Source organism: Papio anubis, chromosome 3 (genome assembly GCF_008728515.1).
Source record: "Papio anubis isolate 15944 chromosome 3, Panubis1.0, whole genome shotgun sequence".
In the NCBI taxonomy this organism is placed as follows: domain Eukaryota; kingdom Metazoa; phylum Chordata; class Mammalia; order Primates; family Cercopithecidae; genus Papio; species Papio anubis.
Window position 1 is genome coordinate 139943948 of NC_044978.1, and position 22066 is coordinate 139966013.

Consider the following 22066-nt stretch of genomic DNA (forward strand, 5'->3'; position numbering starts at 1 on the left):
TGAAAGGACCATCTTGGTGAGGTGAAGGTTAATCATTAGATGGTAACTTAAAAAAATAGCAAGTATTTTTTCCTTAAAGTCTACTTGTCTGGTTTTAATACAGTGATAAAAGATTTTATTAGTAATGACTGATATTTCTATTTTCATCCTTTTTCTCTCAATTTTAGTGTTAAGTATGTGTTTATTGTAAGCAGCACATAGTTTTATCCATACAGCTGAAACTCTGCCAACTAAACAGAACGTTCCCTGTGATGTCACATACATGCATTTTTTTACTATTTTATTTATTATATTTTCTTCCCTATTTTTCTGCCTTCTTTAATTAATTTCATTTTGTTGATTTTCCTCCCACACTGCTTCTGTCCATATTATTTTGAAACTTATGCACTCTGTGGGGTTTTATTAGTGATTACCATAGACATTTATGTGCATAGCTATCATAACAAAGACTGAGCTTGAATAATATGCTTACTGTTCCTTTGAACTTAAAGGAAATCTGCAGTGTTTTAAATTTGGATTATCACCTCACACTGAGATTTCTGCTGGTGCATTTTTTCATTTTGATTATATGGGTTTTTTTAACATCACTAGAAAGAAAAAAAAAAATCACTGTTATTATTTTCAGTTAATGTTTCTTTAGACTTATACTAATGTTTACTTTTTTCCCTTGCCATTCCTTCTTTCATTTCACATTCCTCTTCAGATTATTTTTCATTTTCTTAACATATATCTTTTAGGATTTCCCATGGTAAGGGCCTATTTATGCTAAACATTGTCAGGGTTCATTTTTCTTAAACCACCTTTACTCCACCCTCATCTTCCAAAATTATTTTTACTGAGTAAAAAATTTAAGTTATTAGGTTGTTGCAAAAGTTATTGTAGTTTTTGCCATTACTTTCAATGCAAAGTTAATGCCATTAGATAAGCGAAAAAGTAATTGCAGTTTTTGCCATTACTTTCAAAGGCAAAAACTGCAATTACTTTTGCAACAATCTAATAGCACTGACTTTCTCTAGTATTTTAACATTATTCCAGTGTATCCTAACTTCCATGTTTGCTGTTGGGAAATTCATCATCATCACAATTATTGTAATTTTTGTTTTTGCTCTGCTATTTGGAATATATTATTTGTTTTAAGCTTCCTAAGTACAATAAATTAGTGCTAAATCAACTACCGAAAATCCAAGGTTTCAAGTTGTGTTCTGCATCCCCAAGAAGTAGTTATTCCTGTCCTTAAAGAAAGTAGTAGTAGTTTCTTTTCTTTTCTTTTCTTTTTTTTTTTTTAGATGGAGTTTCACTCTGTTGCCCAGGGTGGAGTGCAGTGGTACGATCTTGGCTCACTGCAACCTCTACTTCCTGGGTTCAAGTGATTCTCCTGTCTCAGCCCCCTGAGTAGCTGGGATTACTGGCGTGTGCCACCAAGTCCAGCTAATTTTTGTATTTTCACTAGAGATGGGGTTTCACCCATCTCTAGTTGGCCAGGCTGGTCTTGAACTCCTGGCCTCAAGTGATCCATGCCCCACCACCGCCCCCTGCTCAGCCTCCTAAAGTGTTGGGATTACAGGTGTGAGCCACCATGCTCAGCCTCCTTTTCTTCAATAATGCATGGCTAGGAATTGGATATAAGAATTGCAGCCCCCTGGGATCTCTCGGTCATTCTATCTGGCGGATGAAGATCTGATGGTCTTCACAGCTTGATATTCATGAATCACCCTAGTGCTAGGCTCACTGGATGTTAGCCCTTGTCCTCTGCCAAAATTGCTCTTCCTAGACCTCTGCAGTGATGTGTTCTAACAATAAATCAATGTCTCTTTCTCTGCTTCTTGTCACAGCATCCTCCTGAAATTCCTCTGGCTTCTTTCAGTCACTTGAACTGCAGTAGTTTTAAACTCTGCTTGATTGCATGTCCCAGAGCATTGAAAAATCCTTAGGATATCCGAGGCCAGCTGTCAGATCTAAGCAAAAGCTATGAACAAATATGAGCAGATCTGAGATTTATCTCTTTTCTCCATCCAAAAAAAGTATAGATAATAACTTGAGTAAAAATAAAACTTCCCAATTTGTAAATTTACATTGAATATTTAATACCATATAAATCATTTTTTTCAGTCTCACTCTCTCCTTAAATTGCAGTTCTTAATTTAGCATTGGAACCAGGATAGTTCTTGAATCTTCGGTTAAGTACTGAGAGCCACATGACTCATGTCTTAGGAATGTATGTGCTTTAAAACCTTTGTCCAACACTTAGGAAGTCATGATAAATATATACCCTAATTCAGTCTTAAACTGATGAGTTTAATCTGTTATGTCCTTCTAATTTGTATCTATGGTACAACTACAATTTCCAACTATAATTTGGAAATCTCTCAAATGTGATTCTAAAATAACCATCGGTTCTATTGTGGTTCAATCTCTGTTCGATGTCACATTCAAAGAATTAACTGTTCAACTCCAGAAACCTGTAGTTTTTATTTAAAAATGTGCTTCACATAGAATATCTTTCTTAAAGTCTTTAATTTATTCAGGAAAGTACCTTTTGGAAAGAACATCTTTGAAGTATGTAAAATTGATTCTAAGGGGAATAAGTTTTGAGTGTCAAACAATGACTGATTAATACATTTTTGGATGAGAGATTATTTCTACTTTAAGAATTATGTGAACCTCCAATTTAAGTAGAATAAGACATGGTGTCTTTTCACAATATTAGAGCTTTGTGAAAGGAAAAACAAAAACCAACAGTGATAATACCTGATAAGTGGTATTGTATTTATTTTTTCACAGTGTTTTACAAAAACTCAAAAGAGAAATTTTAAATGGGCTTGAGATTACATAATTTTTCTTAGAAGAAAAGATGCTTAAACTAAGATTTAAAAGATGATGGAGAATGATTAGATGGAAGAAGGCAGGGTGCTCTTTTCAGGGAGACAGAGCAGCCTGGAGAGAAGCATAGCCATTTGTAACAGCATGATAGTTTTCAAGTTGTAAACACTATATCATGGCTAGAGTGGGGAATGCTTGCAATGCCCGAGTGGCAAGAGATGGGGTAAAACAATAAACAGGAATCACATCCTAAGAGGCTTCTTCTATTTAGCTAAGAAATTTATTTATTCATTTAATTTACCTTATTTTATTTTTTTAGGCAGAATCTTGCTCTGTTGCCCAGGCTGGAGTGCATGGTACGATTCGGCTCACAGCAACCTCTGCCTCCCAGGTTCAAGGGGTTCTCCTGCCTCAGCCTCCTGAATAGCTGAGATTACAGGTGCCCGCCACCACGTTCAGCTAATTTTTGTATTTTAAGTAGAGACATGGTTTCACCATGTCGGCCAGGCTGGTCTCAAACTCTTGACCTCAAGTGATCTGCCTACCTCAGCCTCCTGAAGTGCTGGGATTATAGGCCTGAGCCCCCATGCGCATCAGAGCTAAGAAATTTAAACATTACCTTTGACTGCATTAATCACTTTAAATAAAGAGAATGATATACTATTTGCATTTTAGTGCGAAATCAGTTGGTTAGCATTATGAGGCATGAAACCTGGTTGTTGGGATGAGAATTGTTGAGCCCAGGAGAGAAAAGGCAGAGGAAGGAGGTAAGAATGACTCTAAAGTTTCTGAGCAAATATAAATGGGATCTACCAAAGGAGCTGGGGAATCATGCTTTCAAGTTTGAGGGATCCTAAAATCATCCCAGAATATCTTTCCAGTAATGTTTTTAATCTAAATTATTGAAATATTTCACAATAAGAAGCTTCCCAGAACACAGAGATACCTTCATTGCATGATGTGAGACAACACACTTCTTCTCTAGCAGCATCTCAAAGTTCAATAGATTACAGTCTTCAGGACCACAGGCACACCAGGTCCCTTGTTAAGTCCTGGAGAAGCTGGTGGTTTCTGGACCTGAATATTTCTTATATAACATTTAGGTAACTCTGAGCAATCAACCCTCCTACCACCATGGGGCCAGGTGGTAAGACAAGGCTGTGACTCACATGCTGTAGCTCCTCCAGTTTTACCAAAATCAAATCGTTTTGCTCACATGGGTGAAGAGAAACTTGAATAACATTTTAAAATTTCCATAAAGGAAAAAAACTGTTTGCTATGCAAATATAAAATAATTATTGATATATATTTAAAATTATAATAATGATGATTTTTACAAATGGAGGCAAATGGTTTGAGTAGTTTGGCTATGAATAATCAATTAGGGAACTATTACTTGCCAATAGATCTGAACTTCAGAAGTAAAGGGGCTGGGGCCATGTTCTGTGCCTCACAACTGTAATCCCAGCACTTTGAGAGGCTGAGGCGGGAGGATTACTTGAGCCCAGGAGTTCAAGACCAGCCTGAGCAACATAGGGAAACCGTCTTTAAAATAATTCACGAGAAGTCGCCAGAACGTAATTAACCGTTTAACTTCGCAGGAGAGCTGAAGTCGAGGGAACCAATCGGAGGTTCAGGCCAGTGAAACGTCGTCTCTGAACAGTCGTGTCGACTCCGTTTTCCTCAAGGCGAAAAAGAGCGCGTCGAAACAGGCGGGCGTACTGCTGCCGCCAGACCGTTGGGCAGACAGACGGGCAGGCCGACGGGCTGGGCAGACGGGCAGGCCGGGCGAGGCGCAAACCTGGCAAACAGGCGGGCCCGACGGATCGTTGGGCAAGGCAGGCCGACCCGACGAGCCATTGACAGTTTTCGACCCGACGAAAGGATCGTGTGACCGGCAAACCGACCGGCAAACCGCCAGGACATTGGTTTTGCCCTGGCTCTGGCGAGAGGATGACTAGTGGTGTCGTGCCATTTTGTTTCTCTCTGATGTACAGCCAGATCACATTTTGTAGCCTCCATTGCAGGTAAGTATGGTCATAAATCTGAGTGTTGACCAACTAAAGATAAAACGAAATGATATACAGCATTCTAGGCATCACCCATAGCAAGCTGTCACTCATGACCCTTAGTGTTTTCATATCATCACACAATGCAGAGGACTACACTGACCTAGAACATAGTGGAGATACCAGATGAAAGCAGCCTGGGTCCTGGGATGCTTACACAGTCTCTCACAGATTATAGGCACACTCACTTTGAAATTTAAATGTGCAAAAAATAGTTGTCAATTATGTAAACCACTGAGAATTTATGGTTTGTGTATTTTGACAGCTAACATAAAATTATTACCTGAACCCAGAGAATGTAAATTACTTAGTGACCTGAGTGTTTCTGAAACATTAAGATCAATATCAAGGAACGGACAGCCCTACACAAAACCTGTCTCTCCTCTCATAGGTTTCTGTGATGTGTAATAGTTTGCCAAGATTGTAAAGGGTCTGAGATTTTTGCCTTACTTGCAAGCTGACAAGTTAGCCTGCCACAACTTTATAAAGGCTGGCAGAAGTGACAGGACCCCTGGTGAGAGGAAAGGACTTGTTTATTCATAGCACAGCAGGTAGTACTGCCTCCAGTTGCCTTGCCCCTACTTCCCATAGGGGTGATAGTAGATGTGGGCCCAGATGAATTCTGCCCATGCACACAGTTTTTTTTTTTTTTTTTGAGATGGAGTCTCGCTCTCTGTCGCCCAGGCTCGGAGTGCTGTGGCGGTCTCAGCTCACTGCAAGCTCAGCCTCGGGTTCCCTTCACATTCTCCTGCCTCAGCCTCCCGGTAGCTGGGACTACAAGCCAGCCACCTGGCCAGCTAGTTTTGTATTTTTAGTAGAGGCGGGTTTCACCGTGTTAGCCAGAGATGGTCGATCTCCTGACCTCGTGATCCATGCGTCTCGGCCTCCCAAAGTGCTGGGATTACAGGCTTGAGCCACCGCGCCCGGCACACAGTTTTTGTCAAAGCTGAGGAACTCTGAATCTAGGACTGTTCGATCTTCTAAAAGAGGACTGCCAGCAAACTGCCCGACTTTGCCCCAGAGCAGAAGTATTGTCTGTATAATCCTGTTCAGAAATAAATCTTTCTCTGCCCCAGAGAGTGACACTATTTCTCTCTTGGAAACTGGTACATATATAAACATCCTTAAAGGATAGTCATAGACAGAATCTGATATGAGGTACACAGAAATGCTACGGAGGACTATCTCTCAATATATGTTAGATTCTAGCTTGGATCACTAAATAGCAAATGATAGAAACATGCAATGTGGGAGCAATTGGTGGATTTTAGAAGCCACTGATTCTGTTCCTTCATTTTAGGGACGTGAAAAATGGATGTGAGAGAACAACTGGCTTGCTCAAGGCCACATAGAGAATCAGTGGGAATCCTGAGTCTATTCTTCATAGCTTGCTCCCAAAAGAATCATATCTAGGTGACACATGTATGTATATGATTGATGTTAATTCATGCATGCACTTTGTTTATATTTTGTGTTTTAAAAGCAGTACTATGAAAGCGGTGAGTATGTGTTGGGAATTGGGAAATTTGTACTCTTACCGCCATCCTAACAATAACAGTTTTATGGAACCATTTGGATTTGAACACCTCCCGGGACAATGAACTTTTCTCTTCTTTCAGAGTACCTTGTTCGTATCTCTATTATGTTAAATTTACGTATATGTTAATCTCCCACATTTATGAATTTCTTTTTTTCTTTTTTTTTTTTTTTTTGAGGCGAGTCGCTGTCGCCCAGGCTGGATTGCAGTGGCGGATCTCGACTCACCGCAAGCTCACGCCTCCGGAGTTCGCCATTCTCCTGCCTCAGCCTCCCGGTAGCTACAGGATTACAGGTGCCGCCACCGCGCCCGGCTAGTTTTTGCATCTTTTAGTAGAGGCGGGGTTTCATCCGTTAGCCGGGATGGTCTCGATGCGGCCTGACCTCGTGATCCCGCCCGTCTGCGATACAAAGTGCTGGGATTACAGGCTTGAGCCACGGCGCCCGGCCTATGAATTTCTTAAAAGGCAAGAACTGTTTCTAAAAAAACTTAACAAACTGAAAAGTATACATGCGAATACAAAAATGAGATTTGCGGCCGGGCGCGGTGGCTCAAGCCTGTAATCCCAGCACTTTGGGAGGCGAGGCGGGAGGATCCGCAGTGGGAGATGAGACCATCTGGCTGGCTGCGGTGAAACCCGTCTGAACTAAAATACAAAAACTAGCGGTAGTGGCGGGTGCCTGTAGTCCCAGCTACTTGGGAGGCTGAGGCAGGAGGAATGTGCTCAACCAGGCCGAGGAGCAGTGAGGCTGAGATCGGCCTCCAGCCTGAAGGCGACAGAAGTGGGCTGTCTCAAAACAAAAAGATTTGCTGGCCAGCTCTCACTCATGTAATCCCAGGAGTACATGGCTCACTCATGTAATCCCAGGACTTTGGGAGGCCGAGGTGGGCAGATCATCTGTGGTCAGGAGGTCGAGACCAGCCAGACCAACATGACGAAACCCTGTCTCTACTAAATATACAAAAATTTAGCCCAGCGTGGTGGCAGGCACCTGTAATCTCAGCTACTCAGGAGGCTGAGGCAGGAGAATCACTTGAACCTGGGAGGCGGAGGTTGCAGTGAGCTGAGATTGTGCCACATCCATCCTGGGTGACAGAGTGGGACTCTGTCTCAGGAAAAAAAAAAAAAAAATTGAGATTTGCTACTATGTAGTTACTGAATTCTCACTCTTATATATCAGTGTTTTCTAACGTCTGGGCTATGATTTATGTCAGATTTCAGTTATCATGTTTAGCTTCCTCGCCAAAAAACTGAATATATTATTTCAATTTGTGTTCTGTTACCCTGAATTGTAGGCTCAAGCTCCCAGAGATAATAACTGGTTGCTAGAAAAATGTACCTTGTTTTTTCCATACTACATTAATGATACAATTGGTCTAATTAATCACAGCACTTCCATTATATTTCTGAGGTTGGTTCATACTCCTTGGAGGAAGCAGATTGCTAACTTACAAAAGAAAAGAAAAATTAAAAATGAATTTTTCTTAAATACTGTAAAACATTATTGGCATATGAAATAAGGCTGAATAGTGAAGGTACTATTAGATTATGCTGTTATGAGGGTCCTTAAACAGTGTGTCCCACCCTAACTTGTCACACATCTACACTCACCTAGAAATTTTGTCTGAACACAGTTGAAGGAGCAAAGAAAGACAAGAGTTTAAAATTTGGAACATGGGTACAATAAGTGGCAACCACTGCTTTCTCCAGATTATTCAAAGACTTCCACCTTTTACATCCAGTTTGGCCCTATGTTTGCTTGTTTTTAATTCCTTTCCCTAATCACATCAAGAACAATTCTATCAGTCAATCACATAAGTTAACTGACTGTATATTAGTATGATATTTAAATTAAAATACATAAATATAAATATATATTTTGTACAGTAAGTATATTCTCAAAAATATGAAAAGTAGATGCCAAATTGATAAGATAATGTTTGTTTCTCATTTTCTTTATTCACAAAAATATTCACTGAGAACTCAAATTACTTATATAATCAGAATAACAATAAATGTTAGTTAAAAAAATATAGGCCACAAGGGGAGCACACTTCACCATCCTCCAAGAACATGTGAGTTAGTCCATTTTTGTGTTTCCATAAAGGAATGCCTAAAACTGGGCAATTTATAAAAGGAGGTAAAATTGGCTCATGATTCTGCAGGCTATGCAAGTATGGCAGCCATATCTGCTCAGCTTTTGGGGAGGGCCTCAGGAAGCTTACAATCACGGCAGAAAGTGAACTGGGAGCAAGCCCATTAGATGGTGACAGCAGAAGCAAGAGAGGATAAAAGGGAGTTTCTAGACTCTTTTAAACAACCAGATCTTGCATGAGTTGAGGGAGAACTCACTTATCAACAAGAGAATGGTTCTGATTCATTCATGAGGGATCCACCTCCATGATCCAATCACCTCCCACCACACCTCACCTCCAACATTGGGTATCACATTTCAACATGAGATTTGGAGGGGACAAATATCCAAACCATCAACATATAATCTCTTGTTTCTTAGAAGCTATTAGGAATATAAAATAATATGATTCCTATAGTTAGCAGATTAATGTCTCCCACCCTCCCCAAATTTTCACATTCTATTTATCAGAAATAGTGTATATGTTAGTTTACAAGGGAAAAGAGGAATAAGTTTGCAAGTGAAATCAAGGATGTTCATCAGTTGACCTTAATACTGGGAGGTGATCCTGGATTATCCAGGCAATACCAACGTTATCACAAGGGCCATTAAGACAGAAAGAGGGAGGCAGGTGATAACCAGAGAGGTGGCAATATGAAAAAGACTCAGCTTGAATTTGCTGGCTTTGAAGATGGAGAACGGGACCAGAGCCAAGGTTTGCAATCAGCTTTTAGAAGTTGGAAAAGGCAAGACAGCCAACTCCACCCCGGAGCCTGCAGATAGAACACAGACCTGCTTGCACCTTGATTTTAGCCTTGTGGGATATTGGTTCGTATTCTGACCTACAGAACTGTAAAACGATAAATTTGTGTGGTTTTAAGCCCCTAAATTTGTCACCGTTTTTCACAGCACCAATAGAAAACTAGTAACATCTTTACGTGGTTTGACTAGAAGTTCAGTTCATGACAGTTTGGAGGCCTTTGCAAAGGAGACAGAACACATGAATTCATGTTGGTGTCTGGGAATATTGCACAAATTGACACATTTTCACCCCTCCTTCTATTTAGGTAATTCCTTTCCCACAAGAAGCTGAGTATATTTTATGAATCTTTGCCTTTGGATTTCATCATGTGATTTGCTTTAGCTGAGGTGATGAAGCAGAAGTGAGAGGATGCAGAGTCAGACCAGGCCTCAAGAGACCTTGGAGTTTTCCTTTTGCACTCTGACATCACTATGAGAAAGGTGTGTCCCGTCTAATCTGCTGGTCCCTGGAAGAGGGTGAATGTCACATAGCAAAGGGGAAAATTGCCCGATCCAAGCTCAGCCCAGATCACTTAACACAACTGACCCTCAAACATGTGAGAATAAATAAGTGATTGTTGTTTTAAGATACTGAGTTTTGGTGTTCTTTGTTATGCTTCAATAGCAAATTCATACAGCTCCTATCTAAGGCTTTTTGTTCTGCTTCGTTTCACATTTTTTGTGACATAAAGTGATGCATCATAGCAACTGTCATGCGATAATGACCAACGTTTTACTTGGAGGCCTAAATCTGGAAGCTGCTAAAGCTCAGTTCCTCTCACCAACAATCTTTCCTCCAGACTGACAGTCTGCGAAGTTTTCTTACTTTCCTGCTTTAGAAAGGTCAGGCTTTTATTAAACATAACTGCCCTCCAACATCCCCTGAGGATCTTAGACATACATATTTTTTGGAATTTTGGCATAAAGTTTGCTATTTTAGTCAGTATTTAAATTGACATTTACATTTTTGTACCTTAATCCTCTCTGCTGATATCCTGGATGCCTGCCTATGTTATATATATTCTTTCTGATAAAGTTTCTGAAATGAACTAGTGCCAGCTGAGGAGCAAATACTTTTGCTATCACTGAGGTAAGCATTGGAAATTGAGGAACATTTTAAAGATTTGCAGTTTCTCTTTAGCAGTGGAAGAAGAAAAGCCCCTTACCACCAATTTCTGTTCAATTCAGAGGCCAATTCACCATAAGATATTTTTCAGAAAGACTGATAAGACATAACTTTGTATGTATTTGTAACTATTCTTTCACTTTAGGGAAATGAAAAGAATGAAAAGTGAAAAAGTAGGTTAAGAAAACAGAATTTAATCGTTTTAAAAATTGTAACATACTCTAAAATGGGGCTTCTTAAATTAGTAAACACTTTCCAAATTATACATAGCAGTAGGAGAAAATAGGATGCATATCATAAAAGAGATGTGGCAAGTTCAGATTAACTGTTAGGCTTTGAACTTCTGGGGTTTTCTTTCATTACACCCTAAACCCTATGTAGATAAGACCAGATCTTTGTTGATTAATGTTTTGTCCACAGTCATTAGTGCAAGACTTGAAACATGTATCAATGATCAATAAATATATTTGGTGAATTAGAACCAATGAACATCTGAGTTGTACTTTAGTTACCATGGATTATTTATGGATAAAATAAGACTATTTCCTTTAAAATGGAGGTTCCACTGACTATACTTTGGCCAGGGTTTCCTGGCCAAGAACATGACTATACACATGGTTGAACAGAAGACTATATGAGAGAAGGATTTGGAATCAGATATGAACCCTGCGAAGTGTATATGTGCTACTCTCAACTTTTGCCCAAATTGTCCTTCTGAGGAGCCGTTTCAAGATAAAAGTCGGAGTGGCCAAGAGAGTTAGACATGTAGTTGCAAATGGGCAAGATTTCCTCAGGTGTTTGCTATTAATGAGTTTAATAATAATCTTACAGGATGTTTCAAAGTAGCCTGACTATTAATGTGAAGCTTATGAAGATATACTATTATTTTAAAAGCTAAACATGATAATGGATAAACAAGATAATAGAGAAACAAGAACAGAGAAATTGTTTGTTCTTTAACATTTTTCTTCTTGTTACATAATGAGGATCTCTATGTGTGTAGGATCCAAGGATAAAGTGAAAGCTTTTCTCATTGTCTGAAAGGAAAGATAGCATATTCTGAAAGGCAGAATAGTATGTTGGCATTGTACCGACTGACTATGCATTAGATCAGACAGCAAATTAGATATTGATAGAACTATTTTGAACAGTCAATAAGCTTTCTGATGATTGATATCTTTACACTGCCTGGTAATATCAGTGCGAGCATTTAGAAACTAGAGAAAGAAGCTGTAATATAATATTCTCTTTGTGGAATCCTTAAGTGTAATCTAAACTCAAAAGTCTCATTACTTAGATAGCAGGATTTACGGAGCTGACTTTCTCAGAAACAAGGGAAAGAAAATTAAAACATCATCCATTCATTTGTGTAGAAAACTGTCCTTCCATTCACCCTTCAATCTGAATCAGAGGGCAAAGAAGTCAAGTGGTTTAAAGTTCTGATATGTGGCAAAAAAAAAAAAAAAAAAAAGTGGTTCACAGAAGCAGTCAGCAAAAGTGTACCCTAAAGAATAAAAGTCAACAAAATGTGGAGCAAATGGTTCATTTCATTAGGTGACTGTTTCTGATAGGACATTCAGATTAAAACACAGTGCTCAGGAAACCACAAAATATATCACTTTGTCTGCTTCTAAATAATAGTTTCTGAAATGTAATGAGGAAAGTAGAAGATAATGATAAAAGACACTGTGACTTATAATGGCCTCTGTTTTTCTTTCTCCAATCTCCTCTCATCCTCCATTTTATTGTTCATGAAGAATTTTTCTACAAGTTTAATCAATCAATCACTCAATCAATTAAATGTGTGTTTATTCACCCATTTATTCAGTCAGCAAATACGTGTTGGCATGGTTATAGACACTGGAATACAGTAGATGTTGAAACAAATACAAATACCTTCCCAGAGCTTAACTTCTGGTGGGAGAAGATAGATGATTAGCAAATAAATAAGTAAAGTATACAGGAGATCTATTGATGACCAGTGCTAAGTAGATGTATAAAGTCAGTAAAGAAGTTAAGAAATGCCATGAGATGAGGTTTGCCATTAGAAATGGCAGATGAAACATAATATATTTAATTATATTTGGATTTAAATTAAAAAGCCACACATAATTATTTTAGTAAAACTATATCCCAAGTATTGCTAGATGAACAAAAAGAAACATGATTGGAGAAGAAGTCATAATGCATGTTGTGAGGAAATTATGTAATATTCTTATATATGCTTTGTAGAGTAAATATTGAACATACCAAGTAGAACCATAAAAGGATATAAAAGTCCAAATTAGAATTTTAGATGTGAAAATTAAAATGTCTGAGATAAAAAATATACTAGATGAGATGAATGGCAGATAAGACATTTCTGAAGAAACGATCAGTGAACTTAAAGACAACAATAGAAAATATCCCAAATAAAGCACACCAAGAAAAAATGAGTACAGCATTAGTGAGCTGTGACAAAAGTTCAAGTGACCTAATATAACTGGAGTCCTCTAAGGAAAGCTGAGCAACTTTTAAAAAAGAAATGATGAGTGAATGTGCTGAAAACTATGAAGCTACAGACATAAGAATCTCAACAAACCCCAAGCATAACAATATGCTATTAGACATTATAACTGAAGTGCATTAAAACCAGTGATAAGAAAAATATCCTAAAAGTATCCTGAACAAAATTACATTAGGAATGTCACATGACAAATGACAAAGATGATCTATAGCAGATTTGTAATCAGAAATGGTGTAAACCAAAAGGCATAAGGCATTTAAAATGTTAAGAGAAAACAAAAACAAAATAAAACAAAAAAATCTGATAACCTATGATTGTATATCCAGGGAAAATATTTTTCAAAATATGCAATAAAAATAAAGATAATTTTCAGACATACAAAAACTTAAAGAATTTATCAATAGCCAACAAGTACTACCAAATATTTGGTGAAGTCCTTCAAGGAGAAGGAAAACGATATCAGATAAAAATGTGGTTCTACATAAACAAACAATTACTGGACCTAACTTATATGTGCATAAATATAAAGACTCTTTTTTTGTTTTAAATTTTTGAAAGGATAATTTATTGTTTCAAGTGAAACTAACACCATACTGTAGACAACAATATCTACTTTATAATGTAGGTAGAAATAAACTGTATAGCAAAAATAGCATGTAGGGTAGGAAGGGATAAATGAAAGTATAATGTTGTGAGATTCTTATTTTATACTGGAATTGATACAATGTCACTGGAATTGTGACTGTAATAAACAGATAGCTTCCACAACAACCGAAAAAGAACCTCTTATTTCTAGTAGCCACGGAGCTGATATTGCTGAAAATCAAATTAGATTTTTAATCATGTGAGTTCCTTTATCACAATAATAGTTGAATTCAGTCTCGCCTAGTTTCTCATATGAGCGTTAAGCCATGAATCAGGAAAGAATTAAATGCCAAAACTCTAAATGGGGATCTCCCATTGGATTCAGATGAAACTGACAATCTTGAATCTTCTTGTTATTCTTATACTCCCTTAGAAGTACAAGAAGCTAGCCGTCCAAAGGCGAAAAAGACCAGCCTTCCTCATGTGGAAAGCTCTGTGATAACCATGCAAGGCCTTGCTCATTTTCCTCAAGCTACTATAACCACCCCACTGCTATAAACCCATACTAAGGGTCAAGTCTCAGTATGCTTCAGGAGGACATATATTTCTGTCTTCCATACTTTAGGAGGAAATGGAAATAGCTTGTATGTTAAAAGGTTGCCAGACCATGCTTTTAGGTGAGTGCAAAAGTACTTGCAGTTTCGGCATTGTTGGAATTTACTGTTTGATATTGGAAGCAAATTGAATTTGAAACAAATGAGAAAGGTTGAAAAGCTTGATAAGTGGCTGCCTCATGAGCTGAGTGAAAATTTTTTAAAAATCGTCATTTTGAACTGTCATCTTCTCTTATTCTATGCAGCAACAATGAAGCATTTCTCGATCAGATTGTGATGTGCAATGAAAGTGGTTTTATATGACAACTGGTGATGACCAGCTGAGTGGTTGGACCTAGGAGAAGCTCCAAAGTACTTCCGAAAGTCAAACCTGCACCAAAAAAGATCATGGTCACTCTTTGGTGGTCTGCTGCCGGTCTGATCCACTACAGTTTTCTGAATCCTGGTGAAACCATTGCATCTGAGAAGTATGCTCAGCAAATGGATGCGATGCACTGAAAACTGCAACTCCTGCAGCTGGCATTGGTCAACAGAAAGGGCCCAATTCTCCTCCACGAAAATGCCCACTGCACATTGCACAACCAACACTTTAAAAGTTGAACAAATTGGGCTACAAAGTATTGCCTCATCTACCATATTCATCTGACCTTTTGCCAACTGACTACAACTTCTTCAAGCGTCTTGACAACTTTTTGCAGGGAAAATGCTTCCACAATCAGCAGGATGCAGAAAATGCTTTCCAAGTGTTCATCGAATTCCGAAGCACAAACTTTGATGCTACAGGAGTAAACTAACATTTCTCATTGGCAAAAATGTGTTGATTGTAATGGTTCCTATTTTGATTAATAAAGATGTGTTTGAGCCTAGTTATAATGATTTAAAATTCACAGTTCAAGACCGCAATTACTTTTGCACCAACCTAAGTAATAAATATTTGCAGAAATCTAGGAAGCATGAGTGGTAATGGATTTTAAAGTTGTTAGACCAAGTAAGGCAGAATATAAACTAGATTGGGCTGAATTCATTGATATGGATGTACTTAATAGAGACTCCAGATTTAATGTATTGGCTTGTGCAGTTAGATGTGTTTTTAAACACTTACTTGGATATTTGAGTGACTGTGAACTCACTGGAGCATCCATTTAGTGAGACTGAGATGTCAGAGCTTTTCTGACATTACGTGAGAAGAGAATCTTAAGGCTTGGGGAGATAGAAATGTTGGGCTGAATTTATCATGCATGATCCACATGTGAGATGGGTATCTCACAACTACGTTCCATAAGAAGATCTGGAAAACACTCTTTTCACTAAGGTATTGATAAATACATCAGTGACAGAAGCAGCTATAAAAGGCTCTGTGATTAACTCCATTGCAAGCCATGAATGGCTGTAGGAAATGCCACCATTGAGACAGGCTACTTGATTTCAAAAAAAGATGACAGAAGAGCAGAGGCAAAACAGCCACACTTAGTCATCAACATCAAGGTAGACACATCATCCAAAAATGGAAACAGGGACATGCTAGTAATTAGAATGCTTTGACCTGCAGAGAATTTTAATGATAGCTAATTGATCACAGTGTCCCTAGGAGTGAGATAGACAGCTTGGTAGCATATTGCTTGATTTGCATAACAGGAAAAACTTTAAGTCTGGTAGCAAGAAAACTGACTTGGGTTGCTAAAGTGAAAAACGTAGCTTCTCGTAGCTTCTCACCCAGTTTCAAAATTTAAGTCTATTCACAGATCCAGAGCCTCTTGACTGCAGGCAAGTCCTAGTCTCCTTGAAGAACACTGCACTATTGCTACAAGTACATATTAAAATCTTTCCGTAGGCCTTCCCAAAGGGACCTGCAGCCATTTACTAAAGTGACTGTGCACTGGGGAAAGGAGATACCCAGACCTTTCAGGGATTACTAGACACTGGCTCTGAATTGAAGCTTAATCCTGGTGACTTGCAATGCTACTGTGGTCCACCTGTCAAAAAGGGGTCTACAATCTCCAAATGGAGTCTTATGTGTGAATCATAGTTATCCCAGTAGGTCTGCATACAAATCCTTTTGTTATTTTCCCAGATCCTGAATATATAACTAGAATAAACTAATTTGACAACTGTTAGAATACCCACACTGGCTATTTGACTTATGTGGTGAGCCATGATGTGGGAAGGGTTACATAGAAGCCCTTTGAACTTCTTCTCCCTGCCAATATAGAATTTGAAAATAGAAGCAATTCCACATACCTGGGAGAATGCAGAAATTAGCGCCACCATGAAGACTTAAAAGAGGCAGGGGTGGCAATGCCTATCACATCCCCACTTAATTCACTAGTTTGAACCATGCAGAAATCAGATGAATGATTGAACTATCAAAACTTTAATCAGATGTTTACTGCTATGTACTAAGTGAGAGTTGTTACATGGACAAAACTATAATCCTTTATGGGCAGTTGGTAATAATTTGGATGGATCATCATCGATTTGAAGTAAAAAAAATTTGAAGATTGATGAAAAGAAAGTGTGACAAAGAAGTATGTAGATAGATATCTCAGAATAGACAGAGACTATAAAAATTTTGTGTCCTATGTGAGTGCCCACCACAAAGGGCATCCATCACAGAGTAAACTCTTAATAGTCAGAGTTGACAAACAACAACAAGAATGAGTAAATAAATAAGTTGATAGACAAAATGACAAGTGTGTGGATGTCAGTCAGCTTGTTTGCCTCACTATATTAGCTCTTACTCAATGGGTTCGTGAGCAAAGTGGTCACAATTGTATGCACAGAAGCTATTCATAGGCTAAACATCCAGGACTTTCTTAGACAAACTCTAACCTGGCTATCACTACTGCCAAGTGACTAATCTGCCCACACTGGGCTAAACCTTAAATCTCCTATACAACACCATTTCATGGGGTGATCAGAAGATAAGCCTACCATCTGGTGGCAGATTGATTACATTTTAATTCATCCATGATGAACAAAGCATACAAAGATTTTACCTCAGTGGAGTAGACGTATATTCTGGATGTGGATTTTCCTTCACTTCTCATAATGCTTCTACAAGCACCATTGTCTGTAGAGTTATAGAATGTCTTATATACTATTATGATGTTTCATGCAGCATTGTGGCAAATCAAGAAAGTCATTCCTTGCTAAGAAGGTGAAGTGATGAGCTCCTACCTATGGAATCAACTATCTTCTCATACATCCCATCATCCATAAGTAGCTATCCGTATTGAATGGTAGAATGGTTTAGTAAAGACACAGTTATGGCTCCACTTAAGAAACAACACTTTGAAAGGATGGAGTTATCTTTTATAGAATATCTTTTATGCTTTGAATCAGAGATTGTTTAATGGTGCTACTTTTCCCACAGGCAGAATACATGAGTCCAGGAATTAAGTGATAGAAGTGGGAATGGTGACTGTCACAATTACAACTAATTATATTTCCAGGGTTTTCTTACTCTGGCAGCTATACATTCTATTGGCTTGAAGATTTTAGTCCCCAAAAGGAAAATGCTTTCAACAGAGAAACAACAAAGGTTTTGCTGAATCAGAAGCTAAGATTTCCATCAGACCATTTTGGGCTTCTTATGTCATTGAACCAAAAAGGCAAAAAGAGAGATAGGCCAGTTGCAGTAGCTCATGCCTGCAATCCCAGTACTTTGAGAGGCCAAGGTTGGAGGATTGTTGAAGCCAGGAGTTTTAGACCAGCTTTGGGCAACAGAGCAAGAGCCTGTCTCTACAAACTATTTAAAAAATTAGCTGGGCATGGTAGTATATGCCTGTAATCCCAGCTACTTGGGAGGTTGAGGTGGGAGGATCGCTTGATCCCAGGAGTTTGAGGTTTCAGTAAGCTAGGATCCCACTACTGCACTCTTGTGTGAGTGACAGAATAAGATTTCCATCTCTTTAAAAACGAAAAAGGGAAATAATCTACTAGATGAAATGATTGATCCTAATTACCAAGGGGAAATTGTGGTTGCTGCTTGCAAAACAGAACCAAGTCTGGAACCAATGAGATTATCTAGGGTGCCTCTTAGCACTGTCACATCTAATAGTAAAGGTAAATGAAAAACTAAAGCAATCTAAGTGAAAAACTAAAAGCATTGTGACTGAAGATTCACAACATTTGGAAATAAATATTTGGGTTGCTCCACCAGGTAAAAGAAACGAGGGAAGTATATGTTCTGGCTGAAGTCAAAGAAAATATTGAACGGATAGTTAAAGAAGAAAGCCCTGGATATCAACTATAACCTTGTGGACAATGTACTTGCAACGGGGAATGTATTTGCTTTGCATATTTTCTCTATGCTGGTTATTTTCTCTCTCTTTCCCACTTCTTTTTTCAAGATTTATTTTCTGCATGAATTATTACGAAATTTACAATTTAGTCTTTAGGTAACAGAATATTCAGTAGGATCATGTCTAAATTCAAGGAGTAAACAATATCGTCCTCAATGGAAACCAAACCTGTTGAGATTTTGTGCGTTTTGAACTTGGAGTAGAGTGAGAACTTCTTTACCTTAAAAAAAAAAAAAAGATATATCCTTCTTGTTAAGTGAGAATAACTGGTTATATTGTTTTACTGTTACAAGAGAGTTAAAATATGTGTGGAAGAGTATATCCAAGCTAAATCGCCAAAGGGGTAGACTACATCAGTAATCAATTTGCCCCTTAGCTTTTAGCGCAACTTCTAATATATGCCCTGTGATAAACAAGGGAATTATATTTAGCACTTACTCAATTAAAGTGAACACAATATCAATTTTTCTTGGTAAAAGGCACTGGAGGGACATTGCAGAAGGAAGAAGCTCTCCTGCAGTTTCTGGCTGCAGCACAGGAGTTGGAAGTGTGGTTGCGAGTATATCTGGTTTACCTTCATGAACCATGAGCCTAGAACCAGGTCCCTCTGGAGCTGTGCAGCTTCAACCTGAAAATAATCTTTCCAAAACCCTTTCAGCATGGAAACTGACAACCAAAGACCTCCGTCCTACACCTGTACCCTCACTCTCTCTTCTAGTTCCTGTATGGTCCCAGTGCAGCCTGTTTGCCACTCAGAAGTTTTACACCAGCCAAACTACTGCTATTTCTACAAGCCCTTGTGCAGCTCACCTGGTGTTTAGAAGGATCGCATTCCCTCTGTGTGCCCACTGAGTGTTCATACCCTGTTACTGATTTTCTGACCTCCACCTATATTCTAGAGAATTTCCCATTGTTTGTCCTGTTACAAAAGGTCAGCTCCAGAAACTTGGCCAAAGCAGCAAACTTCTCTTCTTTTTGATGTGCTAAACTATACCTCCTCCATCCTGTTCTAAACTGCTTCCAAATTTTTTCTCCTTCAGTGCTCTACGATAGCTCTAGGTTACAATATCTAGTTTCTTTGCATTTTTTAGTTACTCTTGTATCATAGTTAATAATTATTTATTTTAAACTTCTGCTACATTTAACCTACTCTGTGATTTCTGTCTTCTGATTGGACCCAGACTGCTATAGTCATATTAAAAGATTAAAAAAGAAAAACTACACAATCATCTTAGTAGATGTAGAAAAAGCACTTAAAATATTCAACATCAATTCTTGACCAAAAAAATATATATATATTGAATTAGGAAAGTGAAACTTCTTCAACCTGATAGGGCATTCTACAAAAAATTCTAGTTAATATTGAAAGACTAAACGCTTTTACCATACATTAAAAATCACTGATCTCATGACTTTTATTCAATATTGAATTTAACGTTCTAGTCAGAGCAATAAGGTGAGATACACAGATAAATAGACAGATCAGAGAGATAGACAGATAGCCTCTGCAGAAAGAAGTAAAACTGGCTTTACTTGCAGATGATACAATAATCTATGTGAAAAATCTACGAATCTGCAAAATAGCTACTAGAATCAATAAGTGAGTTTTACAAGGTTGTATAATACAAAATCAATACATAAAACTGAACTATATTTCTATATAGTAGCAATGAATAATTAGAGAACATAATTTTTAAAAAGAATATCATTTAAAATAGTATCAAAATGTATGAAATACTTAAGGATCTATCTGACAAAAAATGTTCAATAGCTACGCACTGGGAACTATAAAACACTGCTGAGAGAAACCAAAAAAAACATAACAAATAAATGGACAGTTTGTTTATCCAATAAGTGTTGCTGGCACAACAGTAAAACCATGGAAAGAAAATGACAATACCACCATTACAAAATAAATTATTGTTTAATTTACACCTAACACCATATGGAAAACATAATTCAAAGTGAATCACTAACTTAATGGTAAAACCTAATATAATACTGGTATAACTTGTAGAAGAAAACACAGGAGAATTTTTTGTGACATTGGGTCAGACAAAGATTTCTTACATATAGCACCAAAGCCATGATTCACAAGACAAAGGATTGATGAATTGAATGGCATTTCATCAAAATTAAAAACTGCTGCTCTTTAAAAGACACTGGAGAATAGAAAGACCAAACATCGGCACAGAGAAAATATTTACAAATCAAATATCTGATAAAGGACTTGTATTCTAAATATTTTAAGATTTCTCACAAATAAATAATTACAAAACATACTAGCTAACATAAAATGGGCTAAAATCTGTACCTACAACCTAGTATAAAATGGGCTAAATATACAACCTAGTGCAAAATGGGCTGAAATCTGTACCACTTCATCAAAGATGACATACAGATGTCAATATGTGAAAAGTTGGTTTAACATTATCAGTCATTAAGAAAATACAAACTAAAACATTAAAATTGATATGGTTAGGCTTTGTGTCCCCACCCAAGTTTCATCTTGAATTACAATCCTCATAATCCCCATAATCCTCATGTGTCAAGGGAGAGATGAGGTGGAGGTAATTAAATCATAAGGCAGTTCCACCCATGCTATTCTCACTGCAGGGAGTGAGTGTTCATGAGATCTGAGAGTTTCATATGGGGCTCTTCCACCTTTACTCAGCATTTCTTCTTTCTGCTGCCTTGTGAAGAAGGTACTTACTTCCCCTTTGCCTCCCTCCATGATTGTAAGTTTCCTGAGGCCTTCCCAGCTATGCTGAACTGTGAGTCAATTAAACCTCTTTCCTTTATATTAACAAATTGCCCAGTCTTGGGTAGTTCTTTATAGCAGTATAAAAATGGACTAATAGAAATATATTCCTATATATACTAACTATAATATCTACAATTAAAAAGTCTGACCATACCTAGTTTTGCCATTGGTGTGAAGCAAAGGAATGCTGATACATACCTGGTGGAAATTTAACAACTTTGAGAAAACAGTTTAGTAACTAGTTTGAAAAGTTAAACTTACAACAAACATATGATACAGTCATTTCAAATCTTGGTATGTATGCAAGATGATATACAGATGTCAATATGTGAAAAGTTGGTTTACCATTATCAGTCATTAAGAAAATACAAACTAAAATTACATTAAGATTGATATGGTTAGGCTTTGTGTCCCCATCCAAATTTCATCTTGAATTATAATCCTCTTAATCCCCATAATCCACATGTGTCAATAAAATAAAACATACATTCATACAAAGATTTATACAGAAATATTCTTAACAGCTTTATTTGTAATAGCTCAAAAATGAAAAAATTCCATTCAACAGGTAAAAATGATTAAAATATTGTCCTTAAAAGAAGAAATAATGAATTATTGATACATGCAACAATATGGATGAATGTCAAATAAATTATGTTGTTTGCATGTAGCCAGATAAAAATGAGAACATACTACATTATTCAATTTATGTAAAATTTTGGAAAAGGCAAACTAATCTATAGTGACTGAATGCAGATTAATCATTGCCAGTTGCATGATGAGTAGGAGGCAACATAGCAAGACA